Here is a 25,989-nt window from a genome sequence, read left to right on the forward strand (position 1 = left end):
AGGGAACAAAACTGGATGGAGAATGAGTTTGATGAATTGACAGAAGTAGGCTTCAGAAGGTGAGTAATAATAAACTCCTCCAGGCTAAAGAAGCATGTTCTAACTCAATGCAAGGAAGCTAAGAAAATGGATAAAAGAATTGCTAACTAGAATAACCAGTTTAGAGAAGAACATAAATGACCTGATGAAGCTGAAAAACACAGCATGAGAACTTTGTGAAGCATACACAAGTATCAATAGCTGAAGATTGAAGATCAACTCAATGAAATAAAGCAAGAAGACAAGATTAGAGAAAAAAGAGTGAAAAGAAAGGAACGAAGCCTCCAAGAAATATGGGACCAAATCTATGTTTTATTGGTGTTACCTGAAAGTGATGGGGAGAATGGAACCAAGTTAGAAAACACTCTTCAGGATATTATCCAGGAGAACTTCCCCAAACTACCAAGGCAGGCCAACATTCAAATTCAGGAAATAGAGAGACCACCACAAAGATACTGCTCAAGAAGAGCAACCCAAGATACATAATCATCAGGTTCACCAAGACTGAAATAAAGGAAAAAATGTTGAGTGCAGCCAGAGAGAAAGGTCAGGTTACCCACAAAGGGAAGCCTACCAGACTCACAGCAGATCTCTCTGCAGAAACCCTACAAGCCAGAAGAGAATGGGGGCCAATATTCAACATCCTTAAAGAAAAGAATTTTCAACCTAGAATTTCATATCCACCAAACTAAGCTTCATAAGCAAAGAAGAAATAAAGTCCTTTACAGACAAGCAAATGCTGAGAGATTTTGTCACCACCAGGCCTGCCTTACAAGAGCTCCTGAAGGAAGCACTAAACATGGAAAGGAACAAACAGTACCAGCCACTGCAAAAACATACTAAATTATAAAGACCGTCATTGCTATGAAGAAACTGCATTAACCCACAGGCAAAATAACCAGCAAGAATCATAATGGCAGGATCAAGTTCATACATAATATTAACCTTAAATGCAAATGGAATAAATGCCCCAATTAAAAGATACGGACTGACAAATTGGATAAAGGATCAAGACCCATTGGTGTGCTGTATTTGGGAAACCTATCTCACTCAGGGAGGCTGAGGTGGGATAATCACCTGAACCTGTAAAGGTCGAGGCTGCTGTGAGCTGATTGCACCACTGCACTCCAGCCTGAGTGACAGAGTGAAAGACCCTGTCTCAAAAAGAAATCGTACTTCAAGATTTCATTCAAGATAAAATCATTTCCAGTTATTCTACTATGACATTTTAAAAATAAGAGTATGAGTATAGAGTAAACCATAAATTTGGTTTACATTTTTTTTTCAAGCCAAGAAGCAACTGGTTTTCCAAAATTGGACAAATTGTAATCTGCTTAAATATGGAAATAAAAATTGGAACAAAGGACAAATTCATTGATGATTTACAGTTGTCTGAGCTCTTACAGTTTTTCCCACAAGCGAGACAAATCTAAATACAGTTACATGATACCAACATAGTTCATACTTTCTTAGTGAATCACAGTACCTCCAAAATGAAGAAAAATATACAATTATTAGCTTCCCAGAAACTTAACATGATGCTGGCAAATTCAATAAAGTATTCACTTTGTGAGTCAGTCAGGGTGTTCTCTGAGATTTCCAAGGTATACAGAAGCAGCAGCAAACGTATTATGTTTGGCCTTCAGCCCATGTGACTGTGCACCATACAGGTTATGGACGAATGTGAGAGGATGCAGAATGAGGAGTAGGTGAAGTGTGTTCATGAGCTAAATGGGTTCTTGGTTGGACACTGGAACACCCTTTAAGTCATCAGGTGTATTCGTCTGTTCAACTTGCTATAACAAAGCACTAGAAATTTATTGTCTTAGAGCTTTGGAGGCTAGAAGGTACAAAACCAGGGTATCAGCTTGGCTATATGCACCCTCTGAAACCTATAGGAAAATCCTTCCTCACCTCTTCCTAGCTTCTGGTGACTTGCAGCTGCATAACTCCAATCTCTGCCTTTGTCATCACATAACATTCTCCCTGTGTATATTTTCATATGGCCATCTTCTTATAAGGACTTTAGTCATATTGGATTAGGAACCAATCCTACTCAAGTATGGTCTCAACTACAGGCATACCTCAAGGATACTCTGGGTTTGGTTCCAGACCACCACGATAAAATGAATAATGCAATTAAAAAAGTCACAATTTTGGGGATTTCCTGGTGCATATAAAAATTATGTTTGCATGCTCACTTCGGCAGCACATATACTAAAATTGGAATGATACAGAGATTAGCATGGCCCCTGTGCAAGGATGACACGCAAATTCATGGAAAAAAAAAAGAAAAAACGTTATGTTTGCACTATGCTGTAGTTTGTTAAGTATGCAATAGTATTATGTCTAAGAAAAACCAATGACATACTTTAAAAATACTTAATTACCAAAAAATGCTAATGATCATCTGAGACTTCAGCGAGTGGTAATCCTTGCTGGTAGAGGGCCTTGCTTCTGTGTTGATGGATGCTGACTAATTAGGGTAGTGGTTGCTCAAGATTGGAGTGACTGTGGTCATTTCTTAAAATAAAACAACAGTGAAGTTTGCCACATTGATAACCTGTGCACGAAGTTTGCCACTGTTCATAAAAGACTTCTCTGCAGCATGTGATGCTGTTTGACAGCATTTACGTACCATAGAACTTTCAAATTGGAGTCAATCCTCTCAAACCCTACCACTGCTTTAACAACTAAGTTTATGTAATATTCGAAATCCCTTGTTGTCCTTTCAACAACGTTCACACCATCTTCACCAGGAGTAGATTTCATCTCAAGAAACCACTTTCTTTGCTCATCCATAAGAAGCAACTCCTCATCCATTCAAGTTGTATCATAAGATTGCAGCAATTCAGTCACATCTTCAGGCTCCATGTCCAATTCCATTTGTGCTGCTATTTCCATTGCATCTGCAGTTAGATACTTCATCTACTGAAGACTAGAATCTTTCAAAGTCATCTATGAGGGGTGGAATCGACTTCTTCCAATCTCCTGTTAATATTTTGGCCTTCTCTTATGAATCATGAATGTTCTAAATGGCATCTAAAATGAATTCATTCCAGAGGTTTGCAATTTACTTTTTCCAGATCCATCAGAGAAATCACTACGGTATTTATTGCCTTACAAAATGTGTGTCTTAAATATTTTGAGTCAAAGGTCAATATTACTCTTTGATCCATCAGCTGCAAAATGGATGTTGTTAGCAGGCATGAAAACAACATTAATTTCCATCAGAGCTCTTGGGTGACCAGGTGCATTCTCAATTAACAGTAGTATTTGAGAGAAATCTTTTTTTCTAGGCAGTAAAGTATTAAGTAAACTATGTTGTAAACATTGCACTATGATCTAAGTTTTGTCATTCAAGTTACAGAATACAAGAAGAGTACACTTAGCATAATTCTTAAGGGTCCTAGGGTTTTCAGAATGGTAAATGAGTATTGACTTCAACTTAAAGTCTCCAGATGCACTAGCCCCTAAGGAGGAGAGTCAGATTGCCCCTTGATGTTTTGAAGCCAGGCACTGATTTCTTTTCTCTAGCTATGAAAGTCCTAAATGGTATCTTCTTCCAAAGAAAGCTGTTTCCTTTACATTGAAAATCTGTGGTCTAGTGTAGCCACCTTCATCAAGGATCTTAGCTACATCTTCTGGATAACTTGCTGCAGCTTCTACATTAGCACCTGCTGTTTACCTTGCACTTCTGTGTTACAGAGACAGCTTCTTTCTTTAAACCTTATGAGCCAACCTCAGCTAGTTCCAAATTTTCTTCTGCAGCTTTTTCACCTTTCTCAGCCTTCACAAAATTGAAGAGAGCTGGGGACTTGCTCTGAATTAGGCTTTGATTTAAAGGAAGGTTGTGACTAGTTTGATCATCTATCCAGACTGCTAAAACTTTCTCCATATCATCAATAAGACTTTTTCACTTTCTTATCTTTCATGTGTTCACTGGAGTAGCACCTTCAATTTTCTTCAATAATTTTTCTTTTGCATTCACAACTTGGTTAACTGTTTGGCACAAGAGGTCTAGCTGTTGGCCTGTCTTGGCTTTGGACATGCCTTCCTCATTTATCTTAATCATTTCTAACTTTTGATCAAAAGTGGGAGACATGAGACTCTTCCTTTTACTTGAACTTAGTGGCCACTATACTATTATTATTTGGCCTAGTTTAATACTGTTGTGTCTCAGGAAATCAGGAGGTCCAAGGAGAGAAAAAGAGATGAGGAGCTGGTCACTGGAGCAGGCAGAATACACAAGATTTATTGATTAAGTTTGCCATCTTATATGGCACTTATGTGGCACTTCAAAACAATTACAATGGTAACATCAAAGATCACTGATCACAGATCACCATAACAGATATAATAACAATGAAAACAATTTAAAATGTTGCAAGAATTACCGAAATGTGACACAGAGACATGAAATGAGCAGGTGCAGCTGGAAAAATGGTACCACTATACTTGCTTTATCACAGGGTTGCCAGAAACTTTCAATTTGTAAAAAACACACTATCTGTGAAGTTCAATAAAACAAGGTATGTCTGCAATTACATCTGCAACATCCCTATCTCCAAATAAGGCCACACTTTGAAGTACTGGGGATTAGAACATATATATATATATATATGTATGTATACACACACACACATATATAGTTATGAGAGGGGGACACAATCCCACCTACAATCCCACAATCCCACTGGGATTTGATTAAAATAGTTGAGAGGCACTATTATATAGTGGTAAAAACATGAACTCTTCTAAAGCTTACCTGCTTGGATGAACACAGGTGAATTCCAGTCCTAGGTTTGTTGATTAGTTGTGTGACTTCAAGCAAGTTCCTTTAATCCAGGTGTCTCAGTTTTTCTAACTATACAATGGAGGTCACAGCAGTAACTAACTTACAAGGCTACAGTGAGGATGAAGTAAATATATAAAATGCTAAACAGGGCCTACCGCACAGAAATACTATAAAAGTTGTTGTTAATTATTATCATTTTTTCTTGTGTATTGCAGCATGGCTACTCATAACTATTCCTATCCAAATCTGAAGTTCTATTCTTCACAGAAGCAGCTATGCTACTGTTCTATCTTGTTTTTGGTCTTTATTTTATAGTTATTTTTCTTTTGAAATTAAATGCCTCTCCTGTCTCTTACGTTTAGGGCATGCACACAGATAAACTTTCTAAAGAGGAATTTGGCCACACAAATGAAAAGCTGTAAAAAAAAAAAATGTTTACAGCATTGGATCCAGCCATTTTGTTTCTATGAATTTATGCTAAATAGATAATTGAAGGGCAAAAATTCCATTATTGGGTTTTTTAAAAGAATAGTCATGATTATAACAATAAAAAGTTACAAAAACCTATTTTTGTAATAATTGATTTTTGAAAATCATGATAGCTTAATGTGATCAAATACTATTCCATTTTACACTTTCTATTTGAGATCATCTTTAACAAGAAACTATATTCATCATGTGTTGTTGAATAAAATAAGTACAAAACACCACCTACGGCAGCAGTGCCCAATAGACTTTCTGCAATGATGAAAATGTTTTATATCTGAGATACCTAATACAGTAATCATAGACATGTGGTAAACAAACACATGGCTGATGTAACTAAAGAATCTTACTTTAAACTTTATTTCATGTTTAATAATTTAAATTTAAGTAGTCAAATGAGTCTCATGGCTACCATAATAAACAGTGAGAATCTATGGTATCTTTTGTTTGTTGATTCCTCTGCCCTTTTTCCTCTTCACCTTCCTTTAAAGCGTCACCTGTCTCTGTGGCTCCCTCCAGACCCCACCTTGCCAGTGATGCTCACTATTCTCTACTCTTTTTACTAAGCATCACAGATAACCAACCTAATAAATGGATCTATTTCAAAGCATAATGAGACTTAACGTGCTACTAGTTTTACAAGCACTTGGAATTTAAGCAAAATTTGACCTACTGCCAAAATAGTCTCATGAAAATTTTATGCATACAACCTAATATGGGGATGGTAAATTATTTTTGATGATACAATAGAAGACCTTCCATTCTTACTTTCTTTTTTTTTTTTTTTTTTTTTTTTTTTTTTTTTTTTTGTGAGACTCCGTCTCACTCTGCTGCCCAGGCTGGAGTGCAGTGGCACGATCTTGGCTCACTGCAACCTCCACCTCCCTGTTTCAAGTGATTCTCCTGCCTCAGTCTTCCGAGTAGCTGGGACTATAGGAGCCCACCATCACACCTGGCTAATTTTTATATTTTTAGGAGAGTTGAAGTTTCTCCATGTTGATCATAATGGTCTCGATCTCCTGACCTCATGATCCGCCCACCTCGGCCTCCCAAAGTGCTGGGATTACAGATGTGAGCCATCACGCCCGGTACATCCTTACATTTTCAAACATCCAGTGTTTCCCTGAGGACAAGCCATTCCATGTGTTTAGGGAGGACACTGAAGCACTGAAATATGAAGACAGAATGGAGCAACTGCAACTTTGCTGAGTTTGTGTATTAGCTCTAGTGGCCTCACTGCGGATTCTGCAGGAGTTCTACCTATAGAATCAAGTCATCTATGAACAGAGATAGTTTTACTTCTTTCTTTCCTATTTGAATCCTTTTATTTCTTTTTCTTATGTAATTGCTCTGGCTAAAACCTCCAGAGCTATGCTGGATAGCAGTGATAACACTGGGGTCCTGCTCTGTTCCTGAATTTATGGGGAAAGTTTTAAGGTTTTTTGCTGTTGAGTGTGATATTAGCTATGGGTTTTTAAAAAAATAAATACCCTTTACCATATTGAGGAAGTTTCCTTATATTCCTAGTTTTCTAAGAGTTTTTTTTAAATAATAAAAGAATATTGGACTTTGACAATGTGAATTACTTCCAGGTTATTAATATTCTGCAAACAGCACCTAGTATTGAGCTTTGCACAGTCAATAATTTAATAAGTGTTTGCTGAGTTAGACTGATTGAAAACAGCAAACACCAAAAACCTGGAATCACATCTCTTACATTCTTTGAATAAATTATCCTTAGAGATGTATTTGGAAAGATTGGCTTTTTTTTTCCATCCAACATAAGCCATAAAATTCCCATAAGAGTAAAAAAATAAAAAAACAGAGATGACCTCTTACACAAAATACATTTTAAAATATGAGAAAGGCTAACTCTAACACCTAGTACCATTAGCAAATATAATTAAGAACACTCTGAATTTAAATAGGCTCAGTCATATGAGGGGAAGTCTATCTCAGGCCTTCTAGAGAGAGGAATATTTGCAGCCTCCATAGGCCATGCCAAATATAAAAGGTTCCTTGAGAGCTTGATGTCAAATTTGAATATCTAAGAGTTTCCTCTAATTAGATCACATGACATTTATTTTTAAAATCTATCAACTGATTTTGCAGAGGGACTCTGTGGCTTCCACTAGAAGTCTATATTTTTCCTCCTGGGTACATCTGTGGTCTCTCTTGCTAGGTATCATGGCCTCAGGTATCTCAGGTATGTTATTTTTCTTTCAGGCATCCTAATTGGACCTTGCTGATGAAAAAAAAAAATTCACAGGGAACATGCAGTACAAAATAATATTTGTCACTGATGTGGTAGAAATAGAAAATTACACAAACAATTTGGGAATTATAGGTTCATCACCACTGGGGTGAAAAGTTATAGACCATTTCTCACCCTCAATTATCCGTTGGTTCCCTGTTGTGCCTAAGCCAAATACTTGGTTTCTTTGCATGCTTCTCTAACTTTTCCTCGCCAAGATCTAACACTCAAGAAGGCCAGCCAGGAATGACACTGGCCAGGTTCTTGGTGAATACCTTTGAGGGCAATAATATATGTTTACATGTAACTCATAATTAATCACTAAACTTCCTTTCGGGAAAAAAAAACATGTTTGGGGGTATATTTTACTGTCTGAGGGGCAAGAAATAATAGGATGGGAAGAGAGAAGCAGCAAGTAAGGGGGATGATTGAAAACATTTGACTTGGCTCAAAATAAAAGTACATATTTCACACATATTTTTAAACCAACCCCAAAAGACAGCCTGACTTCGAACATGCTGAACAGGAAGCCATTTACTGTTGGAATGTGTGCTGAGCATCCAAAACACACAGGTTTTTAATACCCCTGGGCTATCTAAAAAGGGTTAGGGTGAAAATATTTAATTTATATGTGCAATCCAGCTTCCTGTTTTATTTTTTCCCTACTTGCCAACTCTGTTTTTCAAACTTTGTGAAAAATGATAGGAAACCCATTTCATTTTTCTCCCCGCCCTTTATTGACCCAGCTGTAAGGCCTGCCTCAATTTATAGGTCATACCTGGCTTGAAGACCAAAGAAAGAGAGAAAGGTAAAGGCGGATGTGAAACTCTTCTGGGTACTGTGGCTGAAAAGGAATCTGGGTGGGGGAAAGCTTGCCGTGGTATCGATATCAAGGGCAGGGGCTGTGGAACAGGAGCTGGCCTCAGCTTTCAGAATGTGTGCATTCAGTCGTATGTGTTCAAAAAGGGTAAGAGGAAGGCTATAAAGAAGAGGGAGAAAAGAAACAATTTTCTGAGTATCAGATGAGTGACTGGAAACACCTGAATCCTATTAATTTTCAGTCTTGGTTATCAAAAGGAATTTTAAAATATTTGGGAGGAGAAAAAAGATTCAAATAATTAAGAATTATAATTCAAGCAAAAGGTTTCCCAAAACTTTATTTAACTATACTGGAGTGCTTTACAGTTGGTCTGACGTTGAAGGTATGTTTTTTTAATAATAAAATGATTTCCAGGTGGGTGTACTTTACATAGTATACCTGTTGCCCTGATTATTATAGTTTGTTTCCTTAAGAATGCTGAGTCAATGTTCAATAAAACATTTGAAAGAAAATCTGAAACCAAATGGAAATCCAGCAAGTGAAGTTCAGATTTCAAAATTCTTGAACCCAATCTAATTTTCCCAGAAAGCTGACCGCACTCTATGGAAATCCATCATAGGAAGAGTTTTCTAATTGAGCAGTTTATTACAAATGCAAGAGATTGGGAGAAACCTGTAAACACTTGAACTCAGATATGTATTTCCACACTGCCTCTTGATGCTGTGGGATTTGTCTTTAAAAAAAAAAAAAGTTTACATTTAGGAGGCACAAGTGCAGTTTTGTTACATGTATATGTTGCGTAGTGGTGATGTCTGGGCTCTCAGTGTAGCCATCACTGAATAGTGAACACTGTACCCAATAGATAATTTTTCAACCACCACCCTGCTCCCACCTTCCCACCTTTTAGAGTCTCCAGTGTCTATTATTCTACCGTATATGTCTATGGTTAGCTCTCACTTACAAGTGAGAACATGTGGTGTTTGAATTTCTGTTTCTGAGTTATTTCACTTAGGGTAATGGCTTCCAGTTACATCCATGTTACCATGAAAGACATTATTTCATTCTTTCTTGTGGCTGAGTAGTATTCCATGGTGTGTGTGTGTGTGTGTGTGTGTGTGTGTGTGTGTGTGTGTATGGATATATAGATATATGTACACAGATCGCATATATATGTCATATATATGTATGTGGGGACTGCATGAAGTTTGCTCCTGCTAGCACTAAAGCAGCCAGCTGGTTCCTGCACTCACCTGCATATACACAAATACACACACACACACACACACACACGATATATACCATATATATATATATATATATATATATATATATACACACACACCATATATATATACACACACCATATATATACACACACATATATATATAACATTATTCAGCTAACACCCTAGCGGAAAACCAACCTAGAAATTCTACCTGTCACCATAGGTTTTATAATGCTTTAATGTCCAGGTAGCTGGTTTATCTTAAACTTTTGCTTCATAAGGTTAAGGCAGCAATCACTTTTACATTGTCATGGAAATATTCAACTACATAGTAATACAGCACCTTATATCTTTATTAAGCCAGCTTTCAAGGTTTATAATCAATAAATGTGATAGCATCAATTTGTACTTTTGAATTTGGAAAAAGGTCAGACTTTCTATTAACCTACAAATACTGTGTGGCCACAGGTACACATTGTAGTTGACAGTACAGCTGTGCATTTCCATTTGAGACCACATTACTGATTCTTATCCTTGTAACATATTTTCACCATGGCTTCTTTTAAGAAAGGTGACATAAATGTAAATTTCTAATCAATTTTTAAGGTGAACTAGCATAGTTTATCAGTCGTGCTGCACAGTCTCAGCTCTGTGTCAGCCATCTATTATAATCATAAGACTGCTGCTATCAAACCCCCATGAACAAGTTTTACCATAAAATTATATCTCGTGGAATTATAGCCCATTGGAGTATTGTATCCAATCAATCACCTGTGAATTGTGCTAACCAGTGGTATGCTGGTAAACCAGGTCTCTGAGTGAGATTGATTGTAGTCTTTGCTGATTTATATGGTATAAATGCTCCCATTATGGTCAATTTCAAGGTACCAATTTGATGATGCCACTGCACACAGGTACAAACTGGATCTAGCATACCACTCAAACCAACCCATCTAAGACTCAACAGCATGTATCAGAAGGGGATATTCTCCCTTTCAGGTACACCTACATTCTAGATACCTCACATTCTATATCTGGTGACCAACAAGCCAAAGAATCTTGAAGCCTGAGGCACTGGGGTCAACTCTGGGTGGGCAGGTTCTTTGCTCTACCTTGGAGAGTTTGGTCCACTTTTCTCACCTGTTCTGCTCCTATTTCTCTCACCCTGGATCTCCTTCTGTCCTTGGCTGTGTCATCTAGTGATGCTCTGGTGGACCCCAGAGATGGCTGACTAGGGATCTGCTTTCTTTCTTTACTTCCATTATACTCTTGCCCAATGGTGTCAAAATCTAACTCAATTCCCCTTATTCTTAAACTGTCTTCTCCAGTTAATGACTCAAACTGCAGTTGACTCAGGCTTTGGCTACTGCAAAAAGCCCCCAAACCCTTTCCCCAGCTATTCCCCTCAGACAAGCCACTCTAACCCCAGAGATTGGTGCTTGCTTGTGTTAGACTGGCATTTTGCGAAGCTTCCTAAATTTGGTTTTTTATAGGTTGCAGTCTCATAGTTGAGGCAGAAGGATCTGCAGTTTGTCCTGCCTCCACTGCTTCCTTCCGCTAAGCCAAGTCCCTTTGGGTTCCTCCCCATTCCTTCTGGAAGCCAATCCTGATCAGCACTGAGTAGGACTGAATACTTTTCTCTGCCTAACATATTCACTCCTGATATTTTCAAATACAAAGGTCACTTTAAGGTCAAGAAATTACTCAAACTCTTCCATGTGTAACTATAATTTTAATCCAGTTTTTATTGGGTAACAAAAATTATCATGTTTAAAGGAATTTTTCTTTTTCTTTTTCTTTTTTCTTTTTTTTTTTTTTTTTTTTTGAGACAGAATCTCGCTCTGTCACCAGGCTGGAGTGCAATAGCGCAATCTCGGCTCACCGCAACCTCTGCCTCCCCACCTTCCAGGTTCAAGCGTTTCTCCTGCCTCAGCCTCCCAAGTAGCTGGAACTACAGGTATCCACCACCATATCCAGCTAATTTTTGTATTTTTAGTAGAGACAAGGTTTCACCATGTGGGCCAGGATGGTCTTGATCTCTCGACCTCATGACTCACCCAACTTGGCCTCCCAAAGTGCTGGGATTACAGGTGTGAGCCATCATGCTTGGCCTTAGAAGAATTTCAGATCTAATTTATATTTTTGGTTCATGACAGCCCACTCATACATTTGAAAAGCAGTCCATTTGTGACTAAGTTAAATAATGCATCTGATGGTACCAGTGCATAACAGTACATAATACATGTCAGCTCTGGTTATTATTGCTAAAGTTGTTCTTACTCCAAACATAGGACCTCACATCCAGACTACTAAATGATCTTGTCTCTACTCTTGTCACTCCATAACCCACACAGCAGCAGACATGATCACTCTAAAACCTGAATCAGATCAAATCATAAAACACAAGTTTGTTTAAGCCTTCCAATGTTTTCTTACTAAATAGGGATAAAATACCAACTTTTTGCCTAATCTTACAAAGCCCTGCATAATCTGGCTCTTACCTTCCTAGCTTTCTGATCCTCAGATCAAGCATCCAGCCTCCATAGGACCATTGCCCTTAGTCCCTTCAACCTGGCATCCTCTCACCCCAGATCTGCTCATAAAATTCTCCTCTTCAGTCATCAAATCTTGGTTGAAATGACATCACTTCAGAGAGGCCTTTCCTGACCACACAATTTAAATAGCCATCCACTTGCTTTCAATTACTATATCTTAATTGAATCCTCTCCACAGAAATTTTATCTTTATCTGCTATTTGCATTGCTTATTTATTCCTTTATTGTGTATCTTCCCAACCAAAACATAAGCAGAGATCCTATCTTATTCACCATTGTATTCTTGTAGCACTGGATTTGTAAAACATCTACTTTATTCAGCGTACAAAACTATAAATGATATGCATTTATTGTGGCAGATTCTTTGCAACAAATTCTTGAATGTGCGTTATCTTTGACCCACTATATTAAATGATACATCTGAAATCTAATGAATAACAATCTTCATTCAACTATTTGAAACTGAAGGCAATGATATAATACCTACGTTCCACACTTAGTTCCTATGGCAAGGCTGATGAGTTCCTATTTCCCACAGTGAATGGCCATTTGATCTACCTTTATGTAGACCCCAATCTTGCAATAACCAGAATCACTGGATAAGTGCCTCATTATGTAAATGAGAAGGTATACACTATAAAACCTGGTTCTCTGAAATCTGGAATTTTAGCATTTTAAGCACTTGTATCACAGCAAGTAGATGAATTTATTTCTAGTTACTGTGGTAAAAGGAACAGATTGCAATGGAGATTGAAAGCTGCTTCACATAAACAGAGCCTTCTGAGTCATGGTAGAGAGTCTTCTAGGGGACACTCAACCTAGTAGCATTGACTAAAGTCATGGAAATTCTTGGGCAAACCATATAAAAAGCCTAGTCATTTTATAGCAAGTGTTTTTGCTGAAACTACTTTCAAATAGAAGGCAAGTTCTTCTCCAGCATTATGTCTGTATACAGTTGACCCTCAAACAACACGTATTTCAACTGCACGGGCCCACTTATACATGGGCTTTCTTCAATAAATACATTAGAAAAATTGGTGAAGATTTGCAACAATTTATAAAAGCTTGCAGATAAACCACATAGCCTGGAATTATCAGAAAAATTAAGAAAAAGTTAAATATGCCATGAACACACAAAAATATGTAGTAACTTGTATATTTTATTATTTCCTACCATAAAATATACAAAAATCTACTATAAAATGTTAAAGCCTGTCAAAATGTATGCACAAAACCAGACCATACATTGTGCCATTCATAGTTGAGGGAAATGTAAACAAATATAAAGATGCAGTGTTAAATCATTACTGCATTAAAATTAAGTGTGGTCCATATTGTACCACTGCAATAATTTCATAGCCATCTTCCATTGCTATGCAATGAGTTCAAATGTCATATTATACTCTTAAAACACCATGTGATGATAATCACCTCTGCATGAGCAGTTTGTCTCTCTAGTAAATCATGAGTTGCAGTATGGAGAGATCGCTCAAAGTTTGATATCTGTGAGTACAAGTCAAAGTACTTCCCTTTATTTCAGAAACCACAGATGTGAAGTCTTCAGACCTGTTCTCAAACTTCTTTCCTATACCTTCCTGGATGGTGTGTGCTGGGACATTATAGTCTCTGTCTGGTCATGTGCCCAAGTTCAGGCTAATGAGCTATGAGCAGAAATCTGAGGAATTTCTGGAAAAGGTTTCTGGTTTATACTAGCTTGTTTCGTCAAGGATTGTAGTCTCCATAGGTGGAAGACTAAGAATCCTATTGTCATTCTTTTTTCCTAATAGAGGGAGAAGTATGAGGCTTTTAGGTACCATTTCCTGGGAATGTTTCCCATATAATGTTTCACAAATGTTAATGGGTATTTTGTGAAGAAATGAGTCCATGGCCATCTGGAAATGGCATCCATAACTCTTGGAGGTACAGTTTACACATTAGCTATGGAAGCATCTTATTATCAACATTTTAACATTAGTTCATATGGTGTTCTCAAAACCTGTATGAACATACAAAAACACTCTTTCCTTGTCTTTATTTTAGGAACACCTTATAAGGAAGTCTGCTGTAAGGATTGTAACTATTTTATCTCACTGAATAAATGACTAGAAAGGTAGAATGTTTCCACTTGACTCATGTTATCCTCTCAATGATTAGTCTTTAAGAATAAAATAACTAGTTAAGAATCAAACACATGTATGGAATGGCTTATATTCAGTTATCTAAATATTTATCACACTATGTTAGTTATTTCACATATATAGCAATTACAAACAATATATAAATAAAGCTATAGTTATATTAAAATGCACTACAGAAATTAAAAACAGCATGGTACCAAAGGAAAATAAACATGCCAGAAACAACATAATTCACAGTTCAGAAATAACATCTAGTACATTTTAATATACTTATCATATCACAGAGAAGACTATATTTATAAGGAAAAGAAGGCTTATTAAATAGGTGAAAATGGTTAGCTATTTGAAGGATACATAACATTACTCTTTACTTCAAATTATAGTCAATATACGGTATATATTCCAGATTGGCTAAAGAGTTCCACGTTCAAAAAAGCCTAGAGGAAAATGTGGGTAAGGAGATGCTGTGGTTTCACTTATTAGCATAAAAACTATAGAAAAAATACAAAGATAAAAGAATGGTAAATTTGTGTTTAAAAAATAATGTATGGATCACAAAAGCATCCACCTCCTCCAAAATTTAAAAACAAAAATTTGGGGGAAACAGTTGCCAAAAATATGACAGATTTCAAGTTGAAATATTAACATATCAATAATTTCTACAAACAAGGGAAAGAAAATGAATGGACTACTTATAGGGGAAAAATGTATAACAAAATATATATTTTTGAAACTTCTAAAATCATAGTCAAAACATACAAATTTAAATTTAAACATATTATAGCCGAGTATAAAATGTTTTAAATAAAAATTTTCAGTACTGTCAAGAGTGTGGTGAAATAGACAAACTTGTAAGTTGGAAGCAGGAAGGTTAAATCTTGCAATCTTTCTGGAATGCAATTTAGTCATATATTAAATTTTTTGACTCTCTAATTCTACTTCTAATAAAATTATCCTAAGGAAATACTCAGATGAAAAAAAGACAGATATAAAAATTTTCATCGTGGTTAATTTTTTAATGAGAAAAATCAGAAATAGTCTACCTAACATTATATTAATCATGATAATAATGGCTATTGCTCACTTTGTGCCAGGCACATATTAACCCACTTAATCCTTACCATCTTATAAACCTTATTTTCAGTCTCATTTTAGAGCTGAGGAAACTGCAGTAAGGAAAGGTCAAGTAACTTGCCCAAAGGCACCCAGCTGGCGAGCAACAGAGCTGGTTTACAAACCCAGGCAGTGTGACTCTGTATTCCAGTCTCAACCCCTTCACACACCACTTCATGCATCTGTCCGTATTATGGTACATGATATAGTCATTAAAATGTTTTCAAACGTTAATAATGTGAGAATATGCTTACATCATAATAGGGGGGAAGTCATGATATAAAATATATATGTATAGCATTATCCCAATTTTACTAAGAAGCAAAATACGTATGAGTAGAAAACATTAGAAGGAAATATGTATATAAAGGTCAAAGTGACTATCCCTGCCTGGTAAGAAATTAGTAATTTTCACTTTTTTCTTTCTATACAAAGTTATAATGAAGACATGCCACTATTATAACCTGTGAAATATAATAGGGGTCATTTTACAAAGAGGATCAAAAAGTATCCATAGAATATTTTTTGTAAGTAGATGTAACTAAGTAGTTCAAAAGTAAGATGAAAGCAGATGAAAAGTAGAAACATAGAAGTAGTATTTTTTGTAGGTAGATGTAACTAAGTGGGTTAAAATAAGTTGAAAGTAATAGGCAAAAACTGCAATTACATTTGCATCAACCTAATATAACTGGGTACAAAATTCTAGATGTAACTAGAATAATTTACATCCTCTTGCCTTAACTGCCTTTCTCATTGCATTCTCAAGCTAATACTAATGGGCCTTAACTATACATACAGCAATATGAGAGCTGCAGCTATGTCTTAAAAGCTGCCTTAGTGACAGAATTCCTTCCCCATTTAGTATCTGAAACATGGCTTTTAGCACATTCTTCACAGTACTGCTGAAGACTTCTTTCAAGGGCACCATACTGCCATTGCTGAAACAAAAACATCCAGAGTTTCAGAACTTTCATCTAATGAGGGAAAGAAAAAAAAAATTACGAAGAGAAAATTTCCTTCCCTTCCCTCCCTCCCTCTCTCCTTCCTTTCTTCCTTTGTTTCCTTCCTTCCTCCTTCCCTTTCTCTTTCTTTCTCACTTTTTCTTTCTGTCTTTTTTCCTTTCTCTCTCTTTTCTTCCTTCCTTCCTCCCTTCTTCTTTCTCACTTTCTTCCTTCCTTCCTGCCTTCTTTGTTTCTTTTTTTCTTTCTCCCCTTCTCGTCTAGGATGTTAAAACATTCTTGTCTATAACCATTACTACACTTCTTTCAACTATAACCTATCACCACGTTTAAGGAGCCAAGTTGGCTTCTCGGTTTGTTCCATTGAATTCAGATTCACCTTGGGCCTCTAAACCAATTGAAAATCTTATTGTGTAGAATTTTCTTTTCTTTGAGGTCCAAAACTGTTGGAGACAGATGAAATACATACACACATGTACATATAAACTACCTCTTCCTATATAAAAACTGAACACATTTCTACATATATTATCTCAATTTATCTTCACAATAGCCCGTTGGTACTAAAGATGCAAATCCTTAGGCAACTAGGAGGCTTTCAAAATAAAGTTAAATTATGATTTATATATTTTTTTAAAAACCTGAGGTATTAAAGTTATTCACATACCACATAGTTTCAAAGGCTGAAAGCTGACCATGAGGAATAAAAAGCCATGTACAAGTAAAGGAATGCAGGAATTACAGTCAAGGCAGATTTCTATTTGGGGTCTGGCTAAACGATCCACAATAAAGCTTTGTTATAATGGTCTGCTCATCCTCCTGGGCCAGGGGAGGGGGACATTTTACACATCCTGATGCAAATTATTTACTTTTCTCAGAAGCTATTTTTGTCCTTGTCCTTGTCAAACCCCACTTCACTTAAAATTTATCCTCTAGCCCCCGGATCACTGGCCGAGAGTTTTTAAATCTGTCAACCAGCTAAATACAGGAGTTGGTTTGTGGGGATCCAGATGTTAAGGTACCACTAAGGGAGGCTACGAGTGGCAATAACAAAATTAGCCAGTGATAGCCTGCAGCCTGCCCGGATGCAAAACAGAAATAACAGTGCTAATGCTAACTTCATCTGATTGGGAATACAGAAAGTGGCTTCAGGTTTCTCTCCTTCCCACCTGAAAAGAAAATATTAGCTGAGCACATCAATGAGGAAGCAAAGGCACAGGTAGATGATTCCAGTCTTACTGTGAACACAGATCTAATTCAGCCATTTTCTCCCCACAAACGTCAATGGTTTTTCTATTCCATGTGCAACAAAGTTCAACCCACCTGATCTGTCCTGAAAGACTCTTCACAATCACCCTTCACTTCTTTCCTAAAGTGCTCTCCCTATTCTAGGTGCACTCCCCCCACTTTTACTGGAGGAACATAACAACAGTAATTCTGGACATTAATTGAGCTCCTACTATATGCTAGGCAGCGTACTAAATACTTAATGTCTGTTACCTCATCCAGTCTCACAACAATTCTGTATTGTTCCTCTTATCACAAGTAACTACACAGAGGTTGAAACTTTTACATTTCTCCAACCTCCGATTTACTAGAGCTTCAGTTGTTTTTTGTTTTGTTTCATTTTAGATTATGCTCATTTAATTGTTATTTTCTTCTTTTACTTATTGTTTATATTTATATTGGGCCATCGTCACAACCTGCCTTGTATGGTAGCTATCTTCTCATTAGACCCTTGAGTGTAGAGAGGAGTGTCTCCTAAACTGACATCGAGGCATTTTTGGGGCCCCTCAGTCTCTTTCAGGGGCCCTATGAGGTCAAAACTATTTTCATAATTTTACTAAGGGTTTATTTGTCTCTATGATATGCAATACCACAAAAAAACTGATTGCAGAAGCAGATAGAATACTATCAGCTCCTCTTAAGCCATGCATTAAAATATTTTCAGAACGTAAAACAATCCCACTTTTCTCACTTATTTTTTTTGTTTTGGAAAATGCAGTTATTTCTATGAAAGGTTATATATTTGTATTGTAATGAGTTTATTCTCTTTTGTTTTTGTTTTTCTTTTGTTTTTTGAGACGGAGTTTTGCTCTTGTTGCCAAGCCTGGAGTGCAATGGCGTGATCTCAGCTCATTGCAACCTCTGCCTCCCGGGTTCAAGCGATTCTCGTTTCACCCTCCCAAGTAGATGGGATTACATGCATGTGCCACCACGCCCAGCTATTTTTGTATTTTTAGTAGAGATGGGATTTCTCCATGTTGGTCAGGCTGATCTTTAACTCCTGACCTCAGGTGATCCTCCAGACTCCCAAAGTGCTGGGATTATAAGCGTGAGCCACCACACCCTGCAGAGTTTATTGTTAAATAGATTAACATATGCAACAAGAAGAACTAACTATCCTAACTATATGCACCCAATACAGTAGCACCCAGATGCATAAAGCAAGTTTTTAATGACCTACAAAGAGACTTAGACTCCCACACAATAAAAGTAGGAGACTTTAACACTCCATTGTCAATATTAGATCAACAAGACAGAAAATCAACAAGGATATCCAGGACTTGAATGCAGATCTGGAGCAAGCAGACCTAATAGACATCTACAGAACTCTCCACCTCAAATTCACAGAATATACATTCTTCTCAGCAGCCTACTCTAAAATTGACCACATAATTGGAAGTAAAGCAGTCCTTGGCAAATGCAAAAGAACAGAAATCATAACAAACAGTCTCTCAGACCTCAGTGCAATCAAATTAGAACTCAGTATTAAGAAACTCACTCAAAACTGCACAACTACATGGAAACTGAACAACTGGATCCTGAATGACAACTAGATAAACAATGAAATGAAGGCAGAAATAAAGATGTTCTTCAAAACCAGTGAGAATGAATACACAACGTACCAGAATCTCTGGGGCACATTTAAAGCAGTGTCTATTTTTAGCAATAAACTCCCACATGAGAAGCAAGGAAAGATCTAAAATCCACACCCTATAGTCAAAATTCAAAGAGCTAGAGGAGCAAGATCAAAAACACTCAAAAGCTAGCATAAGATAATAAATAACTAAGATCAGAGCAGAACAGAAGAGATAGACACACACACACACACACACACACACACAAACCCCTTCAAAAAATCAATAAATCCAGGAGATGTTTTTTTGTAAAGATCAACAAAATAGACAGACCAATAGTCAGATTAATAAAAAAGAAAAGATAGAAGAATCAAACAGATGCAATAAAAAACAATAAAGGGGATATCACCACCAATTCCACAGACATACAAACTACTATCAGAGATTACTGTAAAGAAATCTGTGAACATAAACCAGTATATCTGGAAGAAAGGGATAAACTCCTGGACATTTGCACCCTCCAGAGACTAAACCAGGAAGAAGTTGAAACTCTAAATAGACCAATAACAAGGGCCAAAGTTGAGAAAGCAATTAATAGCCTACCAACCAAAAATAGTCCAGGTCCAAACGGGTTCACAGATGAACTTTACCAGATGTGCAAAGAAGAGCTAGTCCCATTCCTTCTGAAACTACTCCAAACAATCCAAAAAGAGAGAATCATTTTATGAGACCAAAATCGTCCTGATACCAAAATCCAGCAGAGATTCAACAAGAAAACTTCAGGCTAATATCCATTATGAATGTAGATGCAAAAATCTTCAATCAAATACTGGCAAACCAAATGCAACAGCACAAAACTTATCCAACACAATCAAGTAGGCTTCATCCCAGGAATGCAAGACTGGTTCAACATACACAAGTCTATAAACGTAATCCATCACCTAAACAGAGCCAAAGACAAAAGTCACATGATTATCTCAGTAAATGCAGAGAAGGCCTCCAACAAAATTCAGCAGCCCTTTATGCTAAAACCCCTCAATAAGCTAGGTATCGATGGAACGTTTATCAAAATACTGAACGGGCAAAAACTGGAAGCATTCCCTTTGAAATCTGGCACTAGATAAGGATGCCCTCTCTCACCACTCCTATTCAATATAGTACTGGAAATTCTAGCCAGAGCAATCAGGCAAGAAAAAGAAATAAAGGATATTCAATTAGGAGAGGGGAGAGTCAAATTGTCTCTATTTCCAGACGACATGATTGTATATTTAGAAAACCCCATTGTCTCAGTCCAAAATCTCCTTAAACTGAAAAGCAACTTCAGCAAAGTCTCAGGATACAAAATCAATGTGCAAAAATCACAAGCATTCCTATACATCAATAACAGACAAACAGAGAGCCAAATCAAGAGTGAACTCCCGTTCACAATTGCTACAACAAGAATAAAATACCTAGGAATACAACTAACAAAGGATGTAAAGGACCTCTTCAAGGACAACTACAAACCACTGCTCAAGGAAATAAAGGGGACACAAACAGATGGAAAAACATTCCATGCTCATGATTAGGAAAAATCAACATCATGAAAATGGCCATACTGCCCAAAGTAATTTACAGATTCAATGCTATCTGCATCAAGCTACCATGGACCTTCTTCACAGAAGTGGAAAAAAACCACTTTAGAGAGTCTGCATAGACAAGATAATCCTAAGCAAAAAGAACAAAGCTGGAGGCATCACACTACCAGACTTCAAACTATACTACAAGGCTACAGTAATCAAACAGCATGGTACTGGTACCAAAACAGAGATATAGATCAATGGAACAGAACAGAGGCCTTGGAGGCAATGCCACACAACTACAACCAGCTGATCTTTGACTAACCTGACCAAAACAAGCAATGGGGAAAGGATTCCCTGTTTAATAAATGGTGTTGGGAAAAGTGGCTAGCCATGTGCAGAAAGCAGAAACTAGACTCTTTCTTGACATCTCACACTAAAATTAACTCCAAATGGATTAAAGATTTAAACATAAGACCTAATACCATAAAAACCCTAGAAGAAAACCTAGGCAAAACCATTCAGGACATAGGCACAGGCAAGGACTTCATTACTAAAACACCAACAGCAATGGCAACAAAAGCCAAAATAGACAAATGGGATCTAATTAAACTTAAGAGCTTTTGTACAGCAAAGAAAACAATCACTAGAGTGAACCAGCAACCAACAGAATGGGAAAAAAATTTTGCAACCTACCCATCTGACAAAGGGCTAATATCTAGAATATACAAAGAGCTAAAACAGATTTACAGGAAAAAAAAAAACAAACCCATTCAAAAGTGGGCAAAGGATATGAACAGACACATTTCAAAAGAAGACATATGAGGCCAATGAACATATGAAAAAATGCTCATAATCACTGGTCATTAGAGAAATGCAAATCAAAACCACATTGAGATACGACCTTACACCAGTTAAAATGGTGATCATTAAAAAATCCGGAGAGAACAGATGCTAGAGAGGATGTGGAGAAATAGGAACACTTTTACACTGTTGGTGGGAGTGTAAATTAGTTCAACCATTGTGGAAAACAATGTGGTGATTCCTCAAGGATCTAGAAATAGAAATTCCATTTGACCCAGCAATCCCATTACTGGGTATATATCCAAAGAATTATAAATCATTCTATTATAAAGACAAATTCACACATATGTTCACTGCAGCACTGTTTACAATAGCAAAGACCTGGAACCAACCCAAATGCTCATCAATGACACAGTGAAGAAGTAAAATGTGGCACATATACACCATGGAATACCATGCAGCCATAAAAAAATGATATGCTTGTGTCCTTTGTAGGGACATGGATGAATCTAGAAACCATCATTCTCAGCAAACTGACACAAGAACAGAAAAATCAAACACTGCATGTTCTCACTCATAGGTGGGTGTTGAACAATGAGAACACATGGATACAGGGAGGGGAACATCACACACTGGGGTAAGTTGGGGGGTGGGGGGCTAGGGGAGGGACAGTGAAGGGGGCAGAGGTTGGGGAGGGATAACACTGGGAGAAATGCCTGATGTAGGTGACGGAGGTATGGAGACAGCAAACCACCATGGCGTGTGTGTACCTATGCAGCAATCCTGCAAGATCTGCACATGTACTCCAGAATTTAAAGTACAATTTAAAAAAATAGATTAACATACAAATTTTAAAAAATAGATAACATGTAAAAATAGACTACATTAACAGTTTTTTTCAGATTCAGTCTCTAATATGGTAAATGTAGATAAGTATAACTCATGTAAACAAAAGCTCACAGATCCCAAGTTTCACAAATATTTTCACAGGCTTATTTGAAAATTAACCAGTGAAAATTAAAATATTTTAATTTCCTCCAAAATATTATTTTCATTGACAGTCGTAGATTGCCTTTCCCTAACGTAACTTAAAGGAGCATTTTTCACCCAAAGTTTTCAATAAGATGTATAGTATATACAACTCTTCAACGAAGTGCCTCCCACACACGTCAATTTGCCATTCAAATAGGTGCCTCAGTAAAATTACAGATTAGTACATATGATCTTTCAATCAAAGCAATGTGTATGTTCTTGCTTCTCCTACTGATACAGAAAACAGAACCATCATTATTCTTTTTGTGTCCCCATATGATAGTTTTGAACCTAATATGATTCAGAACCATATGGTACCTAGCTCTGAACTTAATAGGTGATGAGTGAATGTTTATTAAAAGTGTTTAGTTCAACCATTGTGGAAGACAGTGTGGCAATTACACAAGGATCTAGAAACAGAAATACCGTATGACCTAAAAATCTGATTACTGGGTATATACCCAAAGAATTATAAATAATTTTATTATAAAGACACATGCACACGTATGTTTATTGTGGCACTGTTCACAATAGCAAAGACTTGGAACCAAACTAAATTCCCATCAATGCTGGACTGGATAAAGAATATGTGAAGCATATACACCATGGAGTACTACACAGTTATAAAAAGGATGAGTTTATGTCATTTGCAGGGACATGGATGAAGCTGGAAACCAGCCTTCTCATCAAACTAACACAAAAACAGTAAACCAAACACCCCATGTTCTCATAAGCGGGTGTTGAACAACGAGAATATATGGACACAGGGAGGAGAACATCACACACTGGGGCCTGTCAGGGGGTGGGGGAACTAGGGGAGGGATGGCATTAGGAGAAATACCTAATGTAGATGATGATGTTTATACATCATCCACCACAGCACGTTTATACCTATGTAACAAACTTGCATGTTCTGCATGTGTACCCTAGAACTTAAAGTATCTATATCTATATCTATATCTATATCTATATCTATATCTATACACACACACACACACACACATACTAAAAATATGCAAAAAAAGTGTTTGGTCTAAGAGGACAAATTACCTTGAATTATTATAAAACCATTTTTTAAGTGTTCATTTTCTCATAATTGACATGTTCATTACAAATTTGCATTTCACATCATTCAAATTGTTCTGCTATTTGCTGCAGTTATCATAGGAGTTTAATTTAATGACATCTCATTTAAAATATATTATAATTCAGACTTCATAATGACCTACTGACCTTGTCACAAATAATAATAATATTTCAATATAACTATATAGTTACATAAACTATAGTTAAATAACTAAAAATTACTACAGAGATAATATTATATTATGCCCTGCAATGTCCTTAAAAGAGCAAAATTATTCTTTTGGATTAGATGAGTAAAGATCAGGGGATCCATACTTGAGAAGCAGTGGAGACAAATACTCAAATGAAAATCTTTATCTGGGTCTCCCATGTTGTCTAAAATGGTCTGGAAGAATCCAGAAGTATTTTCTTCTGGGCTGGCCAGAATCCTCATGAAAAGAGCCTACTAATATGAGTTGGTTCTTTTCTATTGACTTTAAAGATTGATGAAATGGAATTCTAGGAAGTAGGAAAAGAAATCCTAATAATACAAGTGTACTGAACTTGACCCTTTTCAAATGTGGCTGTTTTCACCAATAAACTTGAACATCTTAGGTTATTATCTAGAAACATCAAAAAGTGTATTTTCCTACAGGAAATGTTGCAAGAACCAATTAAAGGAATATATTGAGAACTAATAACCAAACCAAGATCTTACTGGGCAATCTCATTTATTTGACTGCTGTGTTATTTCTCACACATCAAAAGGCAAGATTTTTATTTTTTAAAACCTAAATTTAGATTCAATGGCCTGGATCTCCTTGTGATATGAATTTGCCTTTGCAACCCTTCCTTGACTTACTTTCTCTCATTAATTCAACAGTATATATTGGAAAACCAGCTGCATGCCAGACAGTATACCAGGAATTATGGATTCAGAAGTGTACAGGACAGGCAGGGTCTCTGACCTCACAGAGTTTACATATTATAGGGGAGTTTCTGAGCCCACACGAATATTCAAATTCAAACTATAATAGGTGTCAACAAGGAAAATATCTGCTGTTTTAGTAGCATATAACAGAACTTAATTATAATGAAATAGAAATAATGTGTATTAACATTAATCCACCACTCTTTTTTTATCCCATTAATCACTAGATAAATGTCACAAAATATACAGCATATATAACTTTAATACATATACCACTATTAGGTGTGGTCATCCATTTTCATGATCTGTCTCATAAAACTGCATACACACACATGCATATATATATATATATATATATATATATGTAATCTTTTTTGTAGCAGTTATTTACATTCTACATAAAGATATGGACATAATGTGTATATTTTTATATTGGTGACGCTATGTTAATAATTATTATCGATCTATCCTTCTCACTCTTGTTTGACTTTTTACCTCAAGCACACATTTCATTGTGTTTCACTATTCAAAAAACTTGAGTTGTGAATTTTCTTATTTATTTGACTGGAATCAGGAATAGTAGTATGATATCATTCTTAAAACGTACTTTCAAACTATATCCATTATCAAATCTAATGTTCACCTCCTCCACAGGACCTTTCTTAGTATTAAGACCCTTTACTTTCAGAGTTTAGAAAACTTTATTACAGCCTTTCAATGCCAACAAGTAAGGCTTTATGAAAACTAGTACTAATGATGATTCCACAATATTTAGAATAAAGCCTATATTATATTGAACTTTTTTCAAATTAGATGCATGATTCATTTTCTGACCAAAAGGACTAAACTTGACACATTTGTCTTTACTCTGAAGTTGGCTTTGGGAAATAAGCCTTATTATTATATAAAAAATTAATTATCTATTTTGATAATTGACTCATGATCTAATATCAATAAATGATAGCAGTCAACAACAAAAGAAATTATACAACTCAAAAATGAGGAAAGGACTCAAATAGATATTTCTCTGAAGAGACACATACAGCCATTAAGCATATGAAAGGATGCTCAACATCAATAAATATTAGGAAAATGCAAATCAAAACAAGAATGAGATACCTCTTTATACCCATTAGGATGGCTATTATAAAAAAGAAACAGAAAATAAATGTTGGTATGAATGTGGAGAAATTAGAGCCCAGGTACATTGCAGGTGGGAATGTAAAATGGTGCAGCCTCTTGGAAAACAGCATAGTGGTTCTGAGAAAATTAAACACTGAATTACCATTCAATACAGCAATTCAAATTCTGGATATATACTGAAAGAACAGTAAGCAGGACTCAAGCAG

General features: G+C 36.3%; 1 long non-coding RNA gene and 1 other non-coding gene across 2 annotated transcripts in view; one reads left to right on the forward strand and one right to left on the reverse strand.

Annotated features, from left to right (window-relative positions):
* The window catches only part of LOC141584263 (uncharacterized), a 161,486-nt gene that overhangs the window by 71,577 nt on the left and 63,920 nt on the right, over positions 1-25,989 (reverse strand). The gene's annotated exons all lie outside the window — the stretch shown is intronic.
* On the forward strand, positions 2,233-2,337 carry LOC120363426 (U6 spliceosomal RNA). The gene has a single exon (XR_005578979.1). It is a non-coding gene; the product is annotated as a U6 spliceosomal RNA (small nuclear RNA).

Source organism: Saimiri boliviensis, chromosome 4, assembly GCF_048565385.1.
Source record: "Saimiri boliviensis isolate mSaiBol1 chromosome 4, mSaiBol1.pri, whole genome shotgun sequence".
In the NCBI taxonomy this organism is placed as follows: Eukaryota; Metazoa; Chordata; class Mammalia; order Primates; family Cebidae; genus Saimiri; species Saimiri boliviensis.